Source organism: Enhydra lutris, unplaced genomic scaffold, assembly GCF_002288905.1.
Source record: "Enhydra lutris kenyoni isolate GAN:26980312 unplaced genomic scaffold, ASM228890v2 scaffoldscaffold68, whole genome shotgun sequence".
NCBI lineage: Eukaryota > Metazoa > Chordata > Mammalia > Carnivora > Mustelidae > Enhydra > Enhydra lutris.
The window spans coordinates 1869112-1891220 of record NW_019154152.1 but is presented as its reverse complement, the minus strand read 5'-3'; the positions used below and the strand labels follow the sequence as shown (position 1 = coordinate 1891220).

The window sequence follows — 22109 nt, the reverse complement described above, 5'->3', positions numbered from 1 at the left end:
TCATTGGATGATGCTTGAAGTATTAATTAAATATAGAATTTTTGTCAGATTTGATGGTCCTATGCAATATGATGGATTTCAGCTGGAACCTTGATTTTGATAACATTTGTAAAGAAATACCATAGGCAAACACGAAGGAGGAAAAAAAAAAAAGGAAGGAACATTTCTTTGAGATAGCCAAATGAAGCTTCCTTCTCTCTCTTTTTTTTTCTTTTAAAGATTTTATTTATTCATTTGAAAGAGTGTGTGTGCAAGGACAAGGAGGAAAAGGAGAGGGGCAGAGGGAGCCTGACATGGGGCTGGATCCCAGGACCTGGAGATCTTGACCTGAGTTGAAGGCAGATGCATAACCATCTGAACCATCCAGGCGCCCCAAAAGATCCACTTGTAAAATGTGCCTGTTTGTTTGTTTATTTATTTATGAGAGCATTTGCGCAGGGAGGCATGAGTTGTGGGGGAGGGGCAGAGGGATCGAGAAGCAGACTCCCTGGAGCAGGGACCCCCAATGCCCATCTCAGTTCCAGAACCCTGGGATCATGACCTGAGCCACCCAAGCATCTCAAAAGTGCCATTAAAAATTATAATGACCATCTCCACCCCCCTTCCCTGACAGAGACAGACAGAGGGAGAGTGGAGTACTCCCACAGTGTGAGGGGGAGGGGCAGAAGGAGAAGGACAGAGAATCTTAAGCAGGCTCCAGCCTCGGTGCAGAGCCCTGCATGGGGCTCAGTCTCACCACCCTGAGATCATGATCTGAACCTAAATCAAGTCAGACACCTAACCGAACCACTGAGGCGCCCCTCTAATCACTATCTTTTATTATTCTGTTATACAGAAATAGTCTGCGTCTTCAAAGAATGGTGTTGGAACATATATAATACGGTTTCTCTCTCTCTCTCTCTCTCTATATGTATATGTACATATATAATATGGCCAGTATATATATATATATATATATATATATAAAATATGGTCTTTAATATTTATGGCACTTCTTTTTATTTTCAATTTTTTAAAAGACTTATTTATTTATTTATTTGACACAAAGAGAGAGAGAGAGAGAGAACACAAGTGGGGAGGGGGAGGGAGTGGGGGAAGCAGGTTTCCGCCTGAGCAGGGAGCCCGATGAGGGGCATGATCCCGGGACCTTGGGACCATGACCTTTGCTGAAAGCAGATGCTCAAGGACTGAGCCACCCAGGCTCCCCTATTTACGGTACTTTAAAAAGATTCCTGTTTTGGACAGTCCGTCATGCATGGGCCAGAAGTCTGCTTGTTCTGGTGGATAGCTGAATGGAGTAGAAAGAATATTACACATGAGAACTCCCAGTAAAAGTCCTGGTTCAGCTCCCTTGTTGACAGATGAGGAAACTGAGGCCCAGGGTGGGAAGGAAAAGGATTTGCTCGGGGACTTATTAGAGCCATGTCCTTTCTCACCCCACACAGGTTCCACTCCCCAGAGTCAGGCTGTATGTTGACACATCTGTATCTCCGTAATTCACTGAACTTCTCTAATGAGGACGGTTTGACTAAATAAATGGAAGACTAAACAAAAAAATTAAATAAAAGGGATAACCATTATCTCCTTTTAAAAATGCCCCTCGTCTCTCCCTCTCTGTCTCGGATCCCCAAATGTCCTTTACCTATGGTTATTTCTTTCTAAGGTTCGGGCATGGATTTTGCCTGCTGGCCAAGGGTTTCCACACGAGGCACAAGCAGCTGTGTTTCTTAGGTTTTGCGTTTACTTTCCTTGACATTTCAGCATGACCTGTTTGGAGTCACCCGAATGTAAGAATGTCCCGCGCCGGGTTTCCCTAAAGCTGAACTCCAGTCACGTTGGACGTTGTCTGCGCTCTTCAGTGGGGGTTCTGTGTCCTCCGGAGGCCGGCTGGCTTGCAGGACTCCGGCACGGATGAGCCTGCCTTGTGCTTTTCACTCCTGCAGTTTGCTCAGTGGTTGGAGAGGGAGGAAAAAAAGGAAATGTACTTTGCTCAGAAGCAAATTCAAGAATTTGTTCTCCTCTGTGGCACACGGGCTGTGAGTAGACTTGGAGGTGTGACGAGCAAAACGGCGCTAGAACATGCAAAAAAAAGTACTGTGGTCTTACCAGCTGCCTTGAAGGATGGGAAATGCACTATGTAAAGAACAAGCAATTACCGCCCCTGGCCTTCTGAGCTGACCCCTCAGGATCAATAAAGATTTAGCAGCCTTAAAGAATGTTTTCTGATTTTAGCCCAAAGAATAGGTGCCGGACAAATTAATCGAGCTGCCATTTAAACTTGACCTCAAGAGAGTTTGAAGAGGTTACCTAAGCCTTTGTCCTGCACCTGGCACCTGAGTCTCAGCCCAGGGCGTTGGGAGATGGGCATGGACTTTAACCCACGGGAGCTGCAGGTGCTGAAAATCACCTGTTTGCACATAAATCCCCCGTATCTGATAGAGGTGGTGGGGGGCCTCTGGGAATCTCTGCTAGTGGGCCCTCTTCCTTTTAGTTTTAGACTAGAATCTTTGGGTTTTCTGCGAGCCTTGACTTGTCTTCTTAATCATGCTTCACGACAACCCTGTATGTGAGCTTGGAAAATCAGAGTAGTATTCCAACCCCTCCTTTTTCCAGCAGTTAATTAACTGATTCAGTGTTTATTAAAGGTGATAAGTGTTGAGCCAGGTCCTGGGGACACACTCAAATAAGATAAGGATGCTGCCTTCAGCAGGAGCTTTACATGGGGGCACAGATCTGTTGATGCGCACTTCTAAGGGTTCTCTGGGACGAGGGTATGATACTGTGGGCGCATGTGAGCAGCCTCCCCCAGACTGCACTTGGGGATCCAGGAAGGCTCCTGGAGGGAGGGGTAATCCTGCTGAAAGGGGAAGAGTCTTGGAAAGACTCATGTGACGTCTGCGTGATGTGTGTAGCGTCTGGGGTGTGAATGTTCCAGCGTCCAAAGTCGTGTTCGGGTTCCCCTGTAGGCATGTTCTTGTGACCTGATTACTTTGCTTAGAAGTCCCATTTTATCTGTCTGCCTACCTCTCTGTGTACCTACCTATTTGCCTATAATTGTAATTGTGGTAAAATGCACATAGCAAAAATTTACTGTACTCACCATTTTTAAGTGTGCAGCTCGGGACCTTAAGGACATTCACTTGGTTCTGCTGCCATCATTGTTCCTCTTCTCCGTAACTGTTTTCATGGGCAGCTGAAACCCCGTGCCTGTTACGCTGCGAGGGAGCTCCGTGGAAGGCCTCGCTGAAGAGGTGGCGGTTGAATTGGCCTCTGAAGTGTGTGTGGGTGCCTTGTAGGTGGCTGAAGGGAGGAAAGACGTTTTGGATAAGACGTACCGGCAGAGCACCTACCTAGTGGGCGACTTGTCTCCACAGTCCCGGTTGGTTCTTATCGCTGTAGACTCCAGGGTTAGTTTGTGTTCAGATCTTGGCTTTGCTGCCAGTCTGAGTGAGGTCGGGTTTCCTCATTTCAAAATGGGAGTCATGATAGTACTTTCCCTATAGGATTGTTACAAGGAGTAGATGAATGGCCATATAAAGTGCATCTAGTGGGGCCAGGTCCAGAATCCACACTCCTTAAGCGTTCTACTGTGATTGCTGCCATAAAGGTAAGGGGGACATTAAGTCCTCGGGTTTCCCTGAAACACACGATCATCTGTGTGTCTGTGTTTGAAGCTTGTGACTAGACATAGAGAGTGGAGATGGGCTCCTCCCTGGTGGGTCCTGATGGTAGAGAGGATTCAAGTATCCCCACACGTCCGACCTCTAAAGCTTTCCTTTTGCATTCATGTGCTTGGATGTCTCAAGTTGTAGCTGATTATTTAAATTTTCTTAAAAGAAATTGGAGTCCTTTCTTAAAAATTACAGAAACAATAGAACATGAAAAAAGGTATAAGACAAAAACCTGTAATGTCACCCTCCTAAGAGAATAACTCTTTTAAAAAAATTTCAGTTGCTTTATTTCTGTAGATACGGGCATAAAACTAAATTACAGATAGACACACACACAGTTTCATGTCTACGTAATACATATAAATATATTTTTAATAATATGTCTGAATACATCTATGCATACAGTTTCATATATACTTACACATATACATACAAATGTATATTTTAAAATATATATAAATATATAATTTTGTATTTTGCTTTTTAAAATCTGGATTCTTTGAGAAGCTTTCCCTAATGTTTCAGTCTGTTCTTTTTCATTTTTTCTTATAAATGGAGACAGATTTCCTTTGCATTCACATATTGTGAATTTCTTAGTTATTCTGCTGTTCGTGGTATTAGGGATGATTCTGGAATGTGTATCTTTGTGATTCGAATGTTTTTCTTCGTGGAATTCTCTTCTCAGTAGATTTCTAGGGTAAGGATTACTAAGTCCAAGGATGTAAGCCTTTGAGGCTGTTGTTAAGTATAGCCATTTGGACCTTCACCCATAGCAGCGCTGGCATATTCCTTGTGTCCTGTTCACTGCAGATGTGCCCACCGTCTTTACACGTTTACTGATGAAGAGCCCTAAAATCACGGATTCAGCTTGCTTGATTTTTGTCCTTTCCCTCTTGCAAGGGGCAAAGTCCCATATTACTCTCCCGTGTGACTTGTTCATTCATCCCCTTTTCTGGTTTTGTTCTTAATACATTCTAATACAAATTTGAATTGTTTATTTACTCTAAGTATCATCTTTGTGTTGGCGAAAAGCTGAGGTGCAGGGAATTTAGAAAGAGAAGGGCCAGAACCCTTTCCCTGCGCTGCAGAAGGTAGGAGGTCTGCAGCCTCGCAGGTGTGTTCTGGGAGGGAGAAGGATACGTGCTCGCCATGTACCAGCTCTGCCGGGCTCCCTGGGACGGGTGTCTGGACTCTCCGACGGCCTTGCTTTTTAGTTGCCTTTGTTGTGAGAAAAATTGAGCCACTCTAACAGTGTGCTAGCTTCATTCCTGGGGGTCTCCTACACCTCCTGTGTTCTAAGCACCCAGGACAGAGCCGGAATACAGCAGGCAGTCTGTTTTCATCTGTCATGCATCAGAGGTCGGACTGCATCTTCCCTGACATCCTCTTCCCACTCCAGTTCCCGAGACCCTGTTACGAGATCTCTCAGCTGCTCCTTGCTTGCCTCCAATGAGGGGAGGTTCACTGTGTCACAGAAACAGACTTTGGGCTCAAGGTGAGATGGGTCTGGGTTTGAATATCTCTGTTTGACAAGTGAATAAATGACTTAATGTTTGTAAACTTCGTTTTCTTCATTATGTGAATAACAGGGATAGTAATATTACATCTCTACTTAGGATAGTTGTGATGAGGATGAGGAGAAATGGTAAAAGCAAAGTCTTGATCCTTGTACCTCACACACTGTAGTGTTAAGTAAATCTTAGCTGTGATTATTATCTTCAGTTACTTACTACTACAAGGTATTTCCTTATACTTCTCCTGCTGTATTTGGTATTGGGAGTCAAAAATAGCTCCCACAGTGACCTGAAATTTGGCATATAGTCTTCTGCAGTGGAGACCTGGATGGACATTGTCTTTGAGCTGATTCCAGTGTGGGTCACCATCCCAGCAGCTTGGAGAAACACCCGAGCTGGGCTGGGCTGGGCGGGGCTGTAATGCATCCATCCAGGTTAGCTCCTTTTTGGTTTTCAAAGTTTGATTTACAGGCTTCTGGTGTGGTGTTCTTCCCTTTCCTGGCTGGTGTTCCTGCCCTGGCATCCACAGTAGAAGAGAGACAAAAACGTTCAGAGGAAATGAAATTCTGTCCACTTGCTAGTTATCTATTCCCTTACACAGAAAATAATTCAGCTTAGCAAAGAGAGATGAGGTAGAGATGGTGCTCCCAGCAGCATAGCAATGCTCCCAGCTCCAGAAGGTTGCATTTACTGGTAAGCTGATGCCAGGGCAACGGGCGAACAGGTTAGACTGTACTTGACTCTTTTACTTCCCTCTTCATTTTAGCATTTTTATATTTTTGCTTTAGTGTCCTGCGAATTATAGTTGATGACCTGAGAGTTCCTTAAAGTCTCATGTGATTTAAGCAGATAGCTTTGCTCCTTGGGGACCCACTATCATGGGTGTGATGCCCAGCGTATGGATCTTATGCTTATAATGTCCATCTTAGTCTAACCCAACTCCCTGGGCCTGGGAGAGAATAACTTAGTGGGAACAGCTCCCTGCTAGGCATCTTGGTAAGTGCTTCTAATTAATTATCCATTTCAGTTTAAAATATTAGGGAACTTAATGAATTTAAGAAACAGTGCTGAAGTGGTGATGATTCAGTTTTTTAACCAGTAGTCTCTGAGGAGCTGGTTGGAAGAGAAGATGAACAAAGTTTTAAAAGCAAATCTTGAGTTGTAGGTTGTCCATGAACAGGAGGGACATTTCTGACGTTTACTGAACCATACAGACATCAACCCAGGGGAAACCCCTGGAGGCCCCCGGTGTGCCAGGCACTGACCTTTACTCTGATAGGGAGGAGGCTGGGACTCCGGGAGGGGGGGTGGGAGTCAAGGGGACAGGGGCATTTAGTGGGCTTGTGCCACTGACTTCTTCAACTCGTGTGAGCGAATTTCAGTATGTTGAACAACCGGTGTGGCCGCACCAGCGGGGAGCTGGTGGGGGCAGTGTGGATGGTGCCAGTAGCATCTGAATTGTCTTTGACCCGTGTTCAGAGATGTGAGATGCGTCCTTTGCTTGTGGCATTCTCTGTCCCACTGCCCAGGGGACTTCCGTTGTGCTGGCCTGATGATCATCCCCGGGATGTGCTTGGAAAGCGCCACATTAGAACTTAGGCTGGTCTGTTTGGAAAACGCCAAAACACCTTCCTTTCTTTAGAAAACACTACAGTGTGACAGGCAGTCCCTGTCTTCAAGGGTCCCCAGTCTGCACCAGTGGCTTCAGTTTTTTTCTGGCCCTTGTGGACTCCAGGAGTCTGTCCTTAGGAGATGATTACAAGGATGTTTGCTGTCACTGAACGGTTGGGCAGGATGTACATGTGCACACGTGGGGAAATAGTCAAAATAGCAGGTATCCATGACGTGAAATACGATACCTCTTAAAAACCACAAATGCAAAGACTGTTTTGGGACTCTGGGTAATGCTGAATGTGAGATGTTAGAACAGAACCCCAAAACTATAGGGATTAACAATAATAAATAGTATCAGTAAGAATAATGGTATTAGTGCTAGAAAGTAATCAGAAAGCATGGTCAGCACTGCCTGTGGTTTGGTGGAGGACCGTGAGTACAGTGCCTGTCCTCCTGCGTATGTTTCTGTAGGTTCCAATCTTGTGGTCCTCTGTGGCTATGAACTTTACATTTAGAAGTGTTCCGTAGGCACGACGTTCTTAAAATCCAGTTTAAGGGTTTTAAAAATGAACGTATAACCAGCGGCTGAGTTATGCTGAATTCAGACTTGGAGAAACACACGCAGAGCTTGTGTCGATAGCCTGCGAAGGAAGCTTCTGACTTGGTGGGTTAAAAATAAGAGCCAAGGTCAGCCTCCTCAGGCCCAGGAGGCGTCCCTGGCTCCTCCAGGATTCTAGAGGGTGAGGGTTCTGAGGGGCCCTCATGGACTCAGGGAAGAGCTCTCCTTGGCTTCTCATTAATGTCCCTCCCTGAGCCACGCGCTGCTCTGCTGGCTAACCTTGTCCGAAGGTTACCCGTGGCTCGGCTAATTTTAAACCCTGTCCGCCAGCATGGTGGTGTGGCATCGCACTGCGGAGACACAGGAACAGCTCCCTGGGAGACATAGCTGTGGAAAGATGAGCCGCGCCTCCGGGGTTTTCTCCTTCTCCTGTAAGTGACCAGGCACACTGAACAGGCAGAGAGAGCTGGGCTAATAAGGAGAGCTTTTATGGGGTCCTATCTTCCTTTTTTTTTTTTTTTTTTAAGAAAAAAATCAGGATTAAAGATCTTTTAGCATTGGCAATGCCAATTGATAATTGCACGGTGTGATGTGTCCTGTATGAACTGTGTGAATTCTGACAGCCCAAGGAGGAGCGCGCACATGGGATCCTATCTTCCAGGAATTAGACCATTTTTAAAGACAGGATGAAACTGCTGGTAATTTAACTGTTGATGTGTGTGCTTCTCCACTTGCAGAACTCAGAGTCTGCTGGTAGGTAATAGTTTCCTTCTCTGAAATTTTTATTGATGGGATCAGGAGAGGATTATTTCTTAAAAGTTAAAAGAAATGAAACGCAGAATCTGCCTGTCTGCATGTTTACCAGCTGGTCTGGTTGTCACTAAGATCATCATTTGAAAGTCCCTTGCCGCCTTCCCCTTTAGGAAGTTGCAGTAGAGTCTTTTTTTTTTTAAGAACTTTTTTTTAAAGAAGATTGCAGAGAATCTTTTTTTTTTCTCCCCCCCATTTGGGATTTCTTTCTTTCTTTCTTTTTTTCTTCTTCCTTCCTTCCTTCTTTCTCTCTCTCTCTTTCTTTTTTTCTTCTTCTTCCTTCCTTTCCTTTCCTTCCTCCCTTCTCTCTCTCTCTCTCTCTCTTTCTTTTTTTCTTCTTCCTTCCTTCCTTTCCTTTCCCTTCCTTCCTTCCTTTTTCTTTCTTTCTTTCTAAATCTGCCTCCCTTTCAACACCTCCAGGGAATCTAACCTGCCGGGTTATCAGTGGGAAACCGAATGGGAAACCGAATCCAGTCTCGGGGTTTACTTGCCCAGCCAGAGAAGGGCATTTCTTGGAGCTGGGTCTCTACCTACCCTCTTATTAAAACAGTTGCTAGGAGCCCATTAAAGAGGCCTGGTCTGCGGAGTGAACCCAGATGAAAGAACAGTGGCTGGAGAATCAATAACCTGTTAACTGGCTGCAGTGATTGAAGTTAACTTTGTTTGAAGTCCGCGGGCTGGGTCAGCCCACATCAAGCCACTGGGGTTCCGCACGAGGGTAGCACGGGAGTGACCTTTGATTTCATTTTAGGAAAAAGAAAAAAAAATGTGTGAGTGCTTTTTATTAGCCTTTTCTTTCTTGAAGGTCTGCCTCTTCTTCAGCCGAGCTAATGAGCTCTGTCATGTTTGGATTTAGTTTGGAGAAAATTAAAGCTGAGTAATATCAGGGACTTGTTGAATGGGAATACTTGTTAAAACCTTCATTGACCCAAATCTGACTTTTATGAAATAAGCAAACTAAATAAGCAAGCTACAAAAAAAAGCCAAACCAAACCAAAACAAAAGACCCCCATCTTCCGCTCTGGCCTTAAAAATGATGTTTTTAAAAGCACGTTCAAAGCAGTTAAGTATAATATAAATATAAGCTACTCTGGGGGGCGGGGCACTAAATGAATGAGTTATTGTAGAGGCTGTAGTGGTGACGTTAAGAGCGTAGTTGTGAATTTAAAGTATATTTCTTAAACCCCAGTTCCTCTTTGACTCAGGCTCGAGTGTCTAGTTTTTTCTCCTGGGCTTCTCTTTCTGCACTTGGCTGGTTCACTGTGCAGGCCCGCTGTGATTTTGTGGTAACCTGACACGTCGGCCAGCCTCCTGCTGCCCCCAGGCCCCGGGGGGAGGACTGGCTGTGAGCTGAGGAGGCTGGGGCCCATGTCTCCGGGTGGTGGTGGTGGGGGGTGCTGTGGCTGGGGACCAGGGTGGGGATGCCACAGACCAGGGAGTGTGTATGTCATCACTTAAGACCTCGGGTGGTGGCTCATTAGATAACAGGCCGGATCTTGAAGGGGGGCTCATAGAGTTGATGTTGAGCCTAGAGTCCAGCTAGTAAGGGTGTTTGGAGATTAGAGGAAGGTTTTCAAGCCAGTGACTTTTTAATTTTGTTCTGTGGGTTTGGTCTAGAGTGTGCCTGAGGCCGTCTTTGTGATTCCTTCGACAAGGATGAATATCTTAATATATTGTCATAAACTTGTATTAATATTTTATGTTAAACTAAATCAGACAATTATTTATGGAGCTGAGGTGGGGAAAAGGTACAGAAATGAATGGGATAGAGTCCCTGCCTTCTGAAAAACTTGCAATGTAGCAGGAAAGGCAGATACATAAGCAGTAATTAGTAATTATAGCTGTACACATTTGTTCAGCAATTATTTTGAGGACCTATAATGTGTCAGGAACAGTTCTAAGATGTGTGTGCACTCATACCCACTCATCTATAAGCGTACAGATAATGGTAAAAAATGCACGTAATTACTGCTAATAATTGAGACACCTGTACTTTACATGGATCATCTCGTAGTCTTATTTTTTTATTTTTATTTTTATTTTTATAAAGTTTGTTTTTTTTTTTTAAATTTATTTGACAGACAGATCACAAGTAGGCAGAGAGGCAGGCAGAGAGAGAGGAGGAAGCAGGCTCCCCGCTGAGCAGAGAGCCTGATGCGGGGCTCGATCCCAGGACCCTGGGATCATGACCTGAGCTGAAAGCAGAGGCTTAACTCACTGAGCCACCCAGGCGCCCCATCTCATAGTCTTTATAACAAGTAGCTAATATTAATTCTCATTTGCACCAAGGTGGGAGGGGTACACTGAGACATAGCTAATAAGTGGGGAACTAAAAATTCAAACTCTTTGGTATTCCAGAACCCTAGATAGCATGCATACACACACACACACACACACACACACACACACACACACACACACATTTCATGGCTTTGCCATATAGGCTCTGCAGATTTAGGGCATAGTCCCTGAAACTGTAGGGATACCCGCGAAGGAGAACAGCTAGCAAACAGTTTTTGAAGTTCCAGCAACTTGTCTGGTGTTGAGGGATGTTCTAGGACGGCTAGGGAACTTACTGACGAGCTGGGAGACCGTTTCTTATGAGGACTCAATGGTGAGGCGTGCATGTGTGGTGTTGGAAGTTTGTTTGAGGTGCTTCGGGGACACAGAAGTGACATCTCTGGGTGGAGGAAGCTGCTCGGGCTTCCCAGAGAGAGGTTGATGGTGTTGGTCTTGAAAGGACAGATAGGTATTCGTTGGGTAGAGTGGCTGACGAGGGGAACATCTGAACAGATGGACCCAGGTGGCTGAAGGGTGAAGCAGGCACCCTGCTGTGTCTGGGCGCCATGGAGTGGTCACATGGTTGGAATGGAGGGGACTGGACAGGCGTCTGAGAACAGGTTGCAGTTAGGTGGTCAAGGCCATGGGTGCCCCTGGCAGGCAGTTGGGTCCTGTAGTGGGTGGGGATCTGCTGGAAGATTTTAAGGAGCAGATGATAAAAGTCATAATTGCATTTTAGGAAAACTCTTCTGGCCAAAGAAGAGCACAAGAGAGACTTGCCAAAAATACCTCTCCTGGGGACTCTGATTCACACTTTTAGCATCAGAGCTGGGATACTTTCAAGAGGCCACCCATGTCACCCAGCCTCCATCCGGAGCTGGGAATTGGGCAGGACTTGGTTGTGGGGTGTGGTGGTGGTATGGGGACACCGGCAATTGCCCAGCTCTGAGAAGGGTAGAAGGTCCCACTTGGGAGTCAGGAGTAGAGTCAGGGGCATGGAGAGGCGTGGGAGGGCATGTGGCTGAGGGATGGGGGGGTCAAGTGGACATTCTCCGGATTGAGTTGCATCGGAAGGGCTGGGTGGAGCCTGGGTGCTACTCCAGCCAGGTTCCCTGAGTAGCAGAATCTCTCCGAGGGCACTATGTGAATTGGGTCTCCACACCCAGGACCTCGGAAATCCTTTTTGGTTTTCCATGAATGCTTTCAGGGAAGGATCCTCAGTGCAGAGAAGCGGCTTTGAAGATGTCACTGCCAAGTGTGTCTAGTGTGTGGTTTTGGGGTTGTTTGGTTCCTTTTGGGCCTGTTTGGCCCTCAAGTTGAATCCTACACATAGAGTCAAGTCAGTAGGACTAATGGGGAATCAACACCAGGAAAATCCACAAAGGGAGAGCCCAGGCAAGAGCGAGCACATTGGTGCGATTCCACAGGGGGAATCGGCATGGATTCCAGTTGGATGAGTGAGAGATGGATTGAAGTTTTGGCCTTCCTTGTTCTTATCCTGGGGTTAGCAGATTGTGTTGGAGACCCCTCTGAAGAGGCTTCCCGTGTGTGTGTGTGTGTGTGTGTGTGTGTGTGTGTGTGTGTGTCTGTGTGTGTTGGGGAGCTGCGGAAATGTCGATGGAATCAAGTTGTGGCCTTTTGCCTTTCTTTCTTGATACTGGGACTCTTTGCTGGTGCAGTGGGAGGGCGAGGGAGCAGTCTGGTGGTCTGCCCTCCTCCGGAGCACTCTGGGGCCTGCCAAAGTGAAGGCACAGGGAGGCCTAATTCCTGAAGTGGGTGCCTCAGCCTTCCTGAAAGTTCTTCTCTTTGCCTAGGGGTCTTGCCCCACTGTGTGCCTCCCAAGTGTTTGTGGCCTGCTTAGAGCTGGTGCTGTGCACATAGTAGGTGCTCATGTGTTTGTTTGTTTATTTATATGGGCAGGAATGGCTTATTGTCTAAAGGGGGAAACAATACTCTCTTACCCTGGCCAGTTCCTAGCCAAAGTGCCGAGATGCATGCTCTCCCCAAAGTTGAACTGGGTATAAATTTGGAGGAGCGGGCTGGGGGCTAGGGTGAGAGGCTCTCATTGGTCTCTGAATTTGCATTGCTCCCAATGGAGGACCTGTTTTGCAACTGCTCTGTGGCTGTGTCTTCATTAAATGGCAAGTTGCGTTTCTCATTTGAAGAGTCGGAACTCCATGACAGCCATAACACTGGAAACCAGTGGATATTCGGGAACAAGCAGGGTCTGTTTTGGGTCAGCTTACACGCTTGGACGTGTCGCTGTCGGCCCGGGTTCGCTTGTGGGCAGTTCATAGACTTCTGTGTCTCCGTGAGAGCACAGGGGTCCAGTCCCCATGCTGGGTTGGGGCTGACTGTGCGATCAGCATGCAGCCATCTTTGGGGACCAGGGGAATAAGGGTGGGTGCTTGAGGTCAAAGGTCAATGAACAGTAATTGAGGAGCTGAGCGACAGCGCTGAGTGGAGTTCGTCCGGTGGCTTTGGCCTGTGTAAGAAAGCAGCCCATCTACACCGTCTCTAAAACCTGCCTCTGAAGTTGGAATGCTTAGGGTCCTGTCCTGTTGTCATGCGTGACTTTATCTAGAGGACTGCTCTGGCCTTGGACCATGCTGAAAGAGCTTCTGATGAAAACATTCTGATTTCAGATTTATAAAATTATCTGTCCTTCATCCTTCCTGCCCCCAGATAGTTGCACACACACCTTCAGGAGCTGCGGGCATGCTCCGTGCATTGCTGGTGTGTGCGTATCGGCCACGGTGTGAAACATGCCCCGGGCTATTGTCGTGGCGTGGGGTGGCATGGCCCGTGTGATCTGTCTCCCCGCCGGAATGCTGCTCCTTGAGGGCAGGGAGGACGACATACTTATTTCTCTCCATTTCTCTAGTGCCTAGCACATGGTGGCGGACATGGGAGTGGATGATTAGAAAACAGAAATGGTTTCCCTCTTTTTTTTTTTTTTTTTAAGATTTTATTTATTTATTTGACAGAGAGAGAGATCACAAGTAGGCAGAGAGACAGGCAGAGAGAGAGGAGGAAGCGAGAGAGATCACAAGTAGGCAGAGGCACAGGCAGAGAGAGTGGAGGAAGCAGGCTCCCTGCAGAGCAGAGAGCCTGATGTGGGGCTCCATCCCAGGACCCTAAGATCATGACCTGAGCAGAAGGCAGAGATTTCACCCACTGAGCCATCCAGGTTTCCCTCTTTTGTTTCAGAATAAATTTAAGGCAGCTTGCAAGGCTGTAAAATAGCATAAATTAAAAGTAGGAAACCTCAGGAGAGAAGAAGGGGATGGAGGTGGAGGTAGGGATCTAACGTGGATTTGGGAATAAAGCCAAACTTGCTGAAAATAACCTCCTTGCTTTCTCTGCGGGGCCTGACAGTGTGGCTCAGAGCACTTGGTGGCCAGTGAGTAAAGCCAGGGCCTAGTCAGTTGACCACAGATTAAAAAAAAAAACAAAAAACGAAAACACATACGGTGTCTTGTAATCGAACTTTCTTTGGGATCTTTGTAAAGAGCACTCTGAAATATGACAAAGGCCATTTTCAATGTCCTGGAGTTAATCCGGTGACTAATTCATGGGATGTTTCCTTGTCTGCCGATGGCATCGTTTAAAAGCATAATTCAGAAAAAGTGAATTATTGAGGGCCCTGGAATAAACTTTTTCTCTAAGGTTACTGTGGAATCAGAAGGGTTAGTTGTAGCCGCTGTTCTGTGATGCTCACTTTCATCCAGTCTCCTGATACCACCTGCCACTGTCCCAGGTCTTAGAGGGCTCAGGGGCTCCATTTCTGCTTCCAGGGAGGTTTAAAATCATGTTTTGGGGGTGGAGATACTCATGTGTGATTTCCGATGAGGATCTGTATGCTGCTTGGATGCCTTAAAAATGGCCAGACCCGGGACGCCTGGGTGGCTCAGTTGGTTGGGCCGCTGCCTTCGGCTCAGGTCATGATCCCAGCGTCCTGGGATCGAGTCCCGCATCGGGCTCCTTGCTCATCAGGGAGCCTGCTTCTCCCTCTGCCTCTGCCTGCCACTCTGTCTGCCTGTGCTCGTTCTCTCTCCCTCTTTCTCTCTGACAAATAAATAAATAAAATCTTTAAAAAAAAAAAAAATGGCCAGACCCAAGAAAGTGCTATCCTGATGTTTGGTGGTTGAGAGGCTGGAAAGGAACAAAATGCAGTGTGATAAATTATGTCCTTGGTTACCCCAAGGTGACAGGAAAGAGTAGTTTTTTTTTTCTTCTGGACACACGGGGGCCTAATTTTGGTGGGGGTTTTTTTTTTCCTCCCCTTTTTTTTTTTTTTTAAGATTTTATTTATTTTCTTTTCTTTTCCTCTACTTTTTTTTTTTTAAAGATTTTATTTATTTACTTCGGGGGAGAGAGAGGGAGTGCTAGAGGAGTGGGGGGAGGCAGAGGGAGATGGAGAGGGAATCTCAGGCAGGCTCCCTCCCCTCATGACCCCGAGCTCATGACCTGAGCTGAAATCAGGAGTCAGGTGCCGAACCGTCTGAGCCACTCAGGTCCCCTGATTGTGGATCTTCTAATGCCAGTGCCGACGACATTCATGTGGGTCTGTTGGGTCTAAAGACAGCATCTGCATGCCAGTGTTCCCAGTCAGAGACCTGGAGCAGAGCTTGGACTTCCCAGCGCAGCACTTTCAAATGCTAGCTTGCTTCGGTTGCCCTTGTTGATTGACCGATGACCCAGTCTGAAGTGAGCTGTAGGTTTACCTATTGCTTCTGTCCCCTGCATGCTGTGTCAATAGGCCAGCGTAGACGCAGGCATGGCCAGTGTGAGGGAAGCACCCCAAGTCATAGGAGCTAGAGAAGGTGGCTTGGGACCATTTCTGTGTGTGGACTAGGGAGGGCTGTTCCTGATGCCATAGAATCCGACCTCCAGATCAGCCAGAGGAACTGCATCTGGGCAGCTCCCCTGTTGGGACTCGGTGTCAGCCCTGAACTAACATATCATTAAGTTAGCTGGCAACAAGCTTTGTAACAGAGTGAGTCCCCATGGCCTTTTGTAAGAAGGATGACACCCCAGTCATGACCTGCAGACTTGCCACCCATACAGCACTCTGACTGTATGAGGCTCCTCTGTAGGCACTTTTCCTTGGCAGGGGGTTGAGGCAGACCCTTTTGAAATGTTTGTTGTAGGGTTTGGCCAAGTGTAGTGTTTGTATTTATCTGTTGTGTTGGTATCTTTGAAAATACAAACTCTCTACTCTTGGTTTTTAAATTTGTACTCATTGTCAGCTAAAATGAGAAGGCATCACGATAATCTGACGGTGAACCTCACTGACTAAGAAAGTAACGTTATCCATGACTTAGTGATTAAGGAGTATTCTTTTCATGGTGTTTGTTTTCTTTGTTTTGAACAAGCATTATGATTGGGGAGTCTACCTTAAAAATATGTTCACTCTACAGACCTGCTAGAATTGAGGGGGGTGTTTTGGGCTTTTCTTTGACTGTTATCCTAGGAAAGATCCTGCAGGTTTTCCATTTGAGCCGCCTGACAGCTGGACATCTATCAGTCTTCACTTGGGAATGGTCAGATTGGATAGCCTGCCTGGACCTGAGTCTGTGGCCTAGGTCTTTTGCAAGTGTCTTCCGATGAAAGAGAGCAGTGATTACTTTGACTTGTGGTGATGGTGGCAGAAAGAAGAGGCAGAAATTTCTGTTCTGAGTGGCTAACAGATTCCTTAAGGGGGTCGGGAAGGTGATTCCCCTCAAGGCTGGTAATACAGAGCTGCGTAGCATGAAATCAGTCAGAGCCTTTCTTGAACTGTCACCTGGGCAAGTACTTAGCGTTGATGAAGCAGGAGTATTCATCAGGGAATCTCAGGAGGTAATGCCAAAGTCCTCTCACGGGGTGCTCAGCATCCGGGTCTTGGTGACGAGGTGTTGGCTTGTTGATGGATCCTGTTGATATGGAAGTGATTTTGGAAAATGAGAAGGAGTAATTATCCACTCCTTCCTGCTGAAATTAGAACCTGTTGGCAGTTGGAATTTATGACACCAAGGCTCACTGACTGCTACCAGCTTGATGGCAGACGTGGCCTCAGTTCTCAGTGTTGGCATTCCCTGAACATTCTGCGCTGACAGTGCTTTACATTCTGCAGTCCCATTTCTCTGGAGGCTGCCTCTCAAATCCAGGCGGTCGGTCCTGTATTTCTCAGGCCGGTCGTAGGCGGGTTTGGCTAGTGTCTGAAATGATAGGGAACTAGTAACTTGTTCCACTTTACATATGCAAAAGCGATGAACCATCATTAGTGCCTGACATTCCTCCCAACTACCCAGGGAGGTGAGTCAGTATCATCACTATTCATTAGGAATTAATTAGACTGTGCTTGAAGGTGTCAGTTGTAGACTGAGCTGAACGTTCAGCGCTGCCTACATTCTCTCCCTTTGAAATCCAGCCTCCAGCTCACTGTCTAGTGAGAGTGTATTTGAGTCTGCTGATCCATGGATGGTGCATTCTAGCTGACAGATGACTCCTGGATTCAAATTTTGGTTAGTATCTGACTTTGGCAACTTATTTAGGTCTTTACCTCATAAGGTAGAAAAAATACCCAGTGGGAGTTGTGCGATGATTAAAGATGCTTTCCGTGAGAGCTTCCGGCTTTATGCTGGAAACATGGTTTATTTGGAGAAGGTTGAATCTGGATTTGATGTACTAGTTCACTTTGGAAGTAAAGCATCGTTTCCCTAGTCTTTTTATTGGAGGGCAGCTTTTTTCTTATAAGAAAAGTTTGGCTTTCACTAAAATCAGAGTGACCTTAGAGCTAACATCAAATGTGTGATTGAGTCGTTTACTACAAATATCATTTCAACCATGTGATTGTTTCTTTAAATGGCTCGTACTGTTGCTATGTCCACATTCTTCTGAGCTTGCAGAAACCTTTCTTAGCTTTCCGTTTAGTGTCATGACCTATGTTGCCTTATTCATTCACCTGCTCCCTCAGATTTGCTTTGTTACCATTTTTCCCCTCTTCACATTTCTTCCTTGGCCACCACTTTGGTTTCTGGCCTTCACACCCTCACCACTTTGGTTCCCTTATAGCCTGCGTATAGCTTTTCTTATAGCTGTCATCTTCTGATTCTGTTTTCTCTAGGGGCCACAAGAAAAAAGAAAGAGAGAAGGTAAAATATTGTGTCTCAAAAATTACCATTCCACTCAAAATAACGTATGTTTGTCGAAGCAGAAACTTAGCTCCTAGAGTGCCCAAACCATGTTTATGTCTTTTTCTTTTAAAGATTTATTTGAGAGAGAGCGCGTGAGCATGTGTGCGTGATGCATGGGGCGGGGAAGAGCAGAGGGGGAGGGAGAGAGAGGAGAGGGAATCTCCAGCAGACTCCTGGCCGAGTGAGGAACCTGACACAGGGCTCAATGCCGTGACCCCCAGATCATGACCCGAACTGAAAGCAAGAGTCAACTTGATTAGCTGACTGAGCCAACCAGGCGCCCCCATAATTGTGTCTTTAACACAGAAAGACTGTTGGTTGTAATTGTGATTACTAAATTAAAAAATTGGATTAGATAGCCAACTCTTGGTTATCCAAACTCTGCCAGGCTTAAGTCTGTCCGCTTATGTCTTCCTAATTTGGTAATCTTCTTTGGGGATCTTCTCATTAGAACCTTGACCAGAGTCAGGGTGAGGGATGGGAAAGGGGCTGAAACTCTTGCCCTTCTCATGGGAAGCTTGGGTGGTAAGTTCGCGTGCACTGATGTCAGAGAACGTTCATGTCATCTGGTTGTTGGTTTGTTCTTTCTTTCACCGAATATGGTTCCAGGGACTCTGCCAGCACTGGGGATGCTGTGGTCCTTGCCCTCAATGAGATTGGGGTACAGATGGGGTGCAGTAACAAATCACCTTACTAAGCTTTATTGTAGGTAGAGTGTATGGGAAAACAAGGTGACAATGAATGACTTAGTTGGCCTCCTTCAGTGTTAATGATGGAAACTGAGGCACGTGGGGGTCTATAAGTGCTGTGTGGTCCTGGGCTACTCAGGTAGAGACAGAGTCATAATGCCTAATCCAGCCCTTTTCTGAATGTCTCATAGACTGTTGAGACATTGGCTAAAAGAATCTGTATGGATTTTTTGTGACCCTCATGTTCAGTGGCGTTTCATTAATCATGAGGTTAGTTAAAGCTCACCCTTTTATTTAAGAGCTCTTAAATCACCTATAAGTGGGTGAGATGCTTACATTATGAGAGACCCACAGGAATTAAGTTGAAGGGAGAAGCAGATTCCTGTGCCCTGTGTCACACCCCTTGTGAGTATGTCCCTTGCATGGAGTTGGTGTCAGAAGCACCTACGTTGGACTGTCTTGGCCCCTTCTTCCCCCAGACTTTTATATCCAAGTGCGTATTGGACAAATACACATATGTCATTTCACTGTAATCATGTCACCTCTCTTCAGGTGTCAGTGGGTAATTGTGCAAGAGTGATCCATTTAGGGAGTCTAGCTGTTAGGGCAGTTAGGAATGCTTGGGTCACTGGTAACATTTCATTCTGGAATTTATTATAGTGTAGCAAAGGAGGATTTTAGGGAAAAAAATGAGCCTTTGGAAAAGTGTTAATGATGGAAACGGAGGCACCCAGGGACTAATGGTACATAGTATATCTCGCTTAATCTCTGCGGCAGTCCTGTGAGGGGAGAGTCCCTCTACCCCTTAGTGACTTTCCTGTGTTGGAATCGAATTGAATTTATCTCCCTCTGTAAGTTAAAACCTGAGCTTCTGCAAGATTCCCTAATTTAGCCTGGGTGTCAAGGCTAGCGAGTGAGCTGGGTTTGGAAGCCAAGTCAAGTTGAGTCTTGACACCACATGCTATGTCCACTCCCCAATACTCTGTTTCTTCTTCATCCACTGCATCAAGTGTAAGTTGACTCCCTTGCTCAAAGGATGTATGAGGAGGTACGGACCTTAGCTCTGCAGGCACAGATGTTCTGTGCCCGCCTCATTCAGTTAGCCCTTATTATTGGAAACAAACAGGTGCTTGTTGCTCTCTACATTCTGAAGCCTGGTAGATTGGTTGGTAGTTTACCCATTATACATGTGTTTAGGATATTGCTAATGTGTGGCCGATACTCTGAGAGTCACTGGGTACGTGTTTCCAGGATGAGGTGGATTTTGAACTGGGCTGAAAGGGACCAGAGGGATAGAATGAACCAGAACAGTTATTCTGGTATCCAGTATGGGGAACATTTCTCAGCCAGCCCCAGTCTTGTGATTGGAAACTCTCTGCCCATACAGGGCCTCATCTTACAATTGGGTTGTAAAACTGAGGGCCTGTGTGACTCTGAGGATTATGTGTGTGGCAGCGTCTGGGGCTCTGTGCTGGCCCTTGTCCAGAGTTGGTAATTTCATCCTGCTGGGCTCCAGCTGACCAGCCTGCAAGAGCCTGGACGCAGAGTTCTCCCCTTTGCAGGAAATGAATAAAAACATGAGCATGTTTAGAACAGTGCCTATACTTAACTGAGATGGATGGATCCAGCGGCGCCTGGGTGGCTCAGTCGGTTGGGCGTCTGCCTTCAGATCAGGTCATGATTTCAGAGTCTCGGGATCAAGCCTTGCATCGGCCTCCCAGCTTAGCAGAGATCTGCTTCTCCCTCTGCCCCTCACCCTGCTTGTGCTCTCTCTTTCTCTCTCACACACACACACATACACACACTCACCCTCTCTCAAATAAATAAAATCTTTAAAAAAATAAAAAGGATGAATCAGTTAGTGCTCACTAGTACTGCATTCCCTACCCAAGGACTAGTGATTTTTAGCTGTACAGTAGCTCGAAAGGGTTGTTCGCAGGACTCTGTCTGTCTTTAAGGCATTGCACCCCTTGTGGAAGTTCAGCTAGCTGGACATTTTTCCATATGCTGAGTCAGAATCTTTTCTGGAACTTCTCTAGAATGGGTTTACACCCTCCCCCGTGACAACTCTCAGTGGTTGTTCAATGTCTGGGGACACTAAGCTTGGCAATTAATGATTCAGAAAGATCTTACTAGCTTGGAGTCAAGGCCTAAGGGTAAAAGTAATGGAATTTAATGGGAATAAATATAAACTCGTGTTTTTAGCTCCTAAGACAGTTGCACAAGAGAGGAATTTCAGGAACAACACTTAGGAGCTTGGAGGTTTTATGGATCCTGGGTCCCTCTCTGAGTGTCCTTTATGGAGGGTTGTGGACAAAACTGGGATGCATTTATGAGCTCTGGGCAGAGAAACGATGTGAATTCTGTCTAGTCTGGATCACAGTCCGGGGCTGTTCCTGTCATACCTGAATGGATGTGTGGGGGTTGGATTTGCTCCCACAAGGGATAGATAGACTTTCAAGGGATGGATAGTTGGAAATAACCGGGTCGTGGGTGTTAGCCTCCTAGACAGAAGGATTAAAGCATGCCGGTACAAGGGAAATGGTGCTGGGGAGGTAGTGGGTTCCTTGCCACTGGTCATGTTCCAGCGTAGACCGTATGACCAACTGATGGGAGAGGAAGAAGGCATGTCAAGCATAGGGTCAGGGGTTGCTGGTGTGTTTTGGCCTGGGGACTGAGGATCTTCCTTCCATGGGAGTGTTCTTATGCAAATAGAGATCCCACCGTTCCTCAGCTGGCCTTCACTGCCCAGGACTGTGTCCCTCTGCTGTCGTGGTTGCATGCTGGGCACATCACTGTTCATCCTACAGTGTGGCTCTCCGCAGTGAGTTCATACTGCTGAGAGCCTCCCAGAGCTCAGGGACAGGCGTGGGCTTCCGTGGGGGCCATTTGTTTTGTTTTGTTCTGTATTTGGGTCAGGTGGAGAGGCAGAAGGTGGATTACCCACTGCCTCAAAGCATTTGCTCATCCTCTCATTTTCTCCAAGAAACTGCTTTGGAGGCGGAACAGACTGTAGGGTAGAATGGTACAGTTCAGCTTGAATTTTTAGGAGGCCCCTAAATCCGCCCCCCCACCCCCCCAGTAATAATTTGAGAACTGAAAAGACCCACACTGGAGGCTTGGTGGAGTTCATGGGCAGGTCAATCACAAAACCCTTTTTTGTGGCATAATTGATACCTCTCAACGTTTGGCAGTTTGTAGAGTCCTGTGTTAATGTACATGTGTTGGTAAGGAGTAGTAAATATTTTGCTGACAAGTTCTTTGAATGATGGATCCGTGGCAACATTTAAAAGGCAGACAACCCGAAGGTTCCTTTTATCCAGGTGCTGCTAGATCCAAAAAGCTGTCAGGGTACGAAGCCAAAAGCACCCACTAGTTACACCATTAATTGTGTAATGTTCTCGGCCCCCGAGTTTCCGCAGCTGGGATCCGTTGATAGACGCAGCTGGGGGAGTGCAGGTGGGAGGGAGGCAGTTGGGACACAGAAGGAGAGAAGACGGGTTGCTTGCTCTCCGGTGACTGTTCTGGAGCCGAGAGAAGTCCCTGGTGCCCGGCGGGGCCTCTGGCGTCTGCCTTCCTCTCTCCTACCCACCTCTGTTGTAATGTTGTGTGGACTTGAGGCGGGGAAGCAGGCTAGGATGGTGGTTACACTACACTCTCCTACTCAAGCCCGGAGCCTCCCCGTCTTCGATCCATCCCCAGGAGCATTTCTTCTCCCTTTTTGGGGAAGCCTTTGAATTAGTGACCTGATGCTTTTTCAACAAAGGAATATTGATATGTTAGTGTGCAGA

General features: G+C 46.5%; 1 protein-coding gene across 4 annotated transcripts in view; it reads left to right on the top strand.

Annotated features, from left to right (window-relative positions):
- LOC111159431 (TEA domain transcription factor 1) overlaps positions 1-22109 on the top strand; it is a 258170-nt gene that overhangs the window by 60955 nt on the left and 175106 nt on the right. The window lies entirely within an intron of this gene.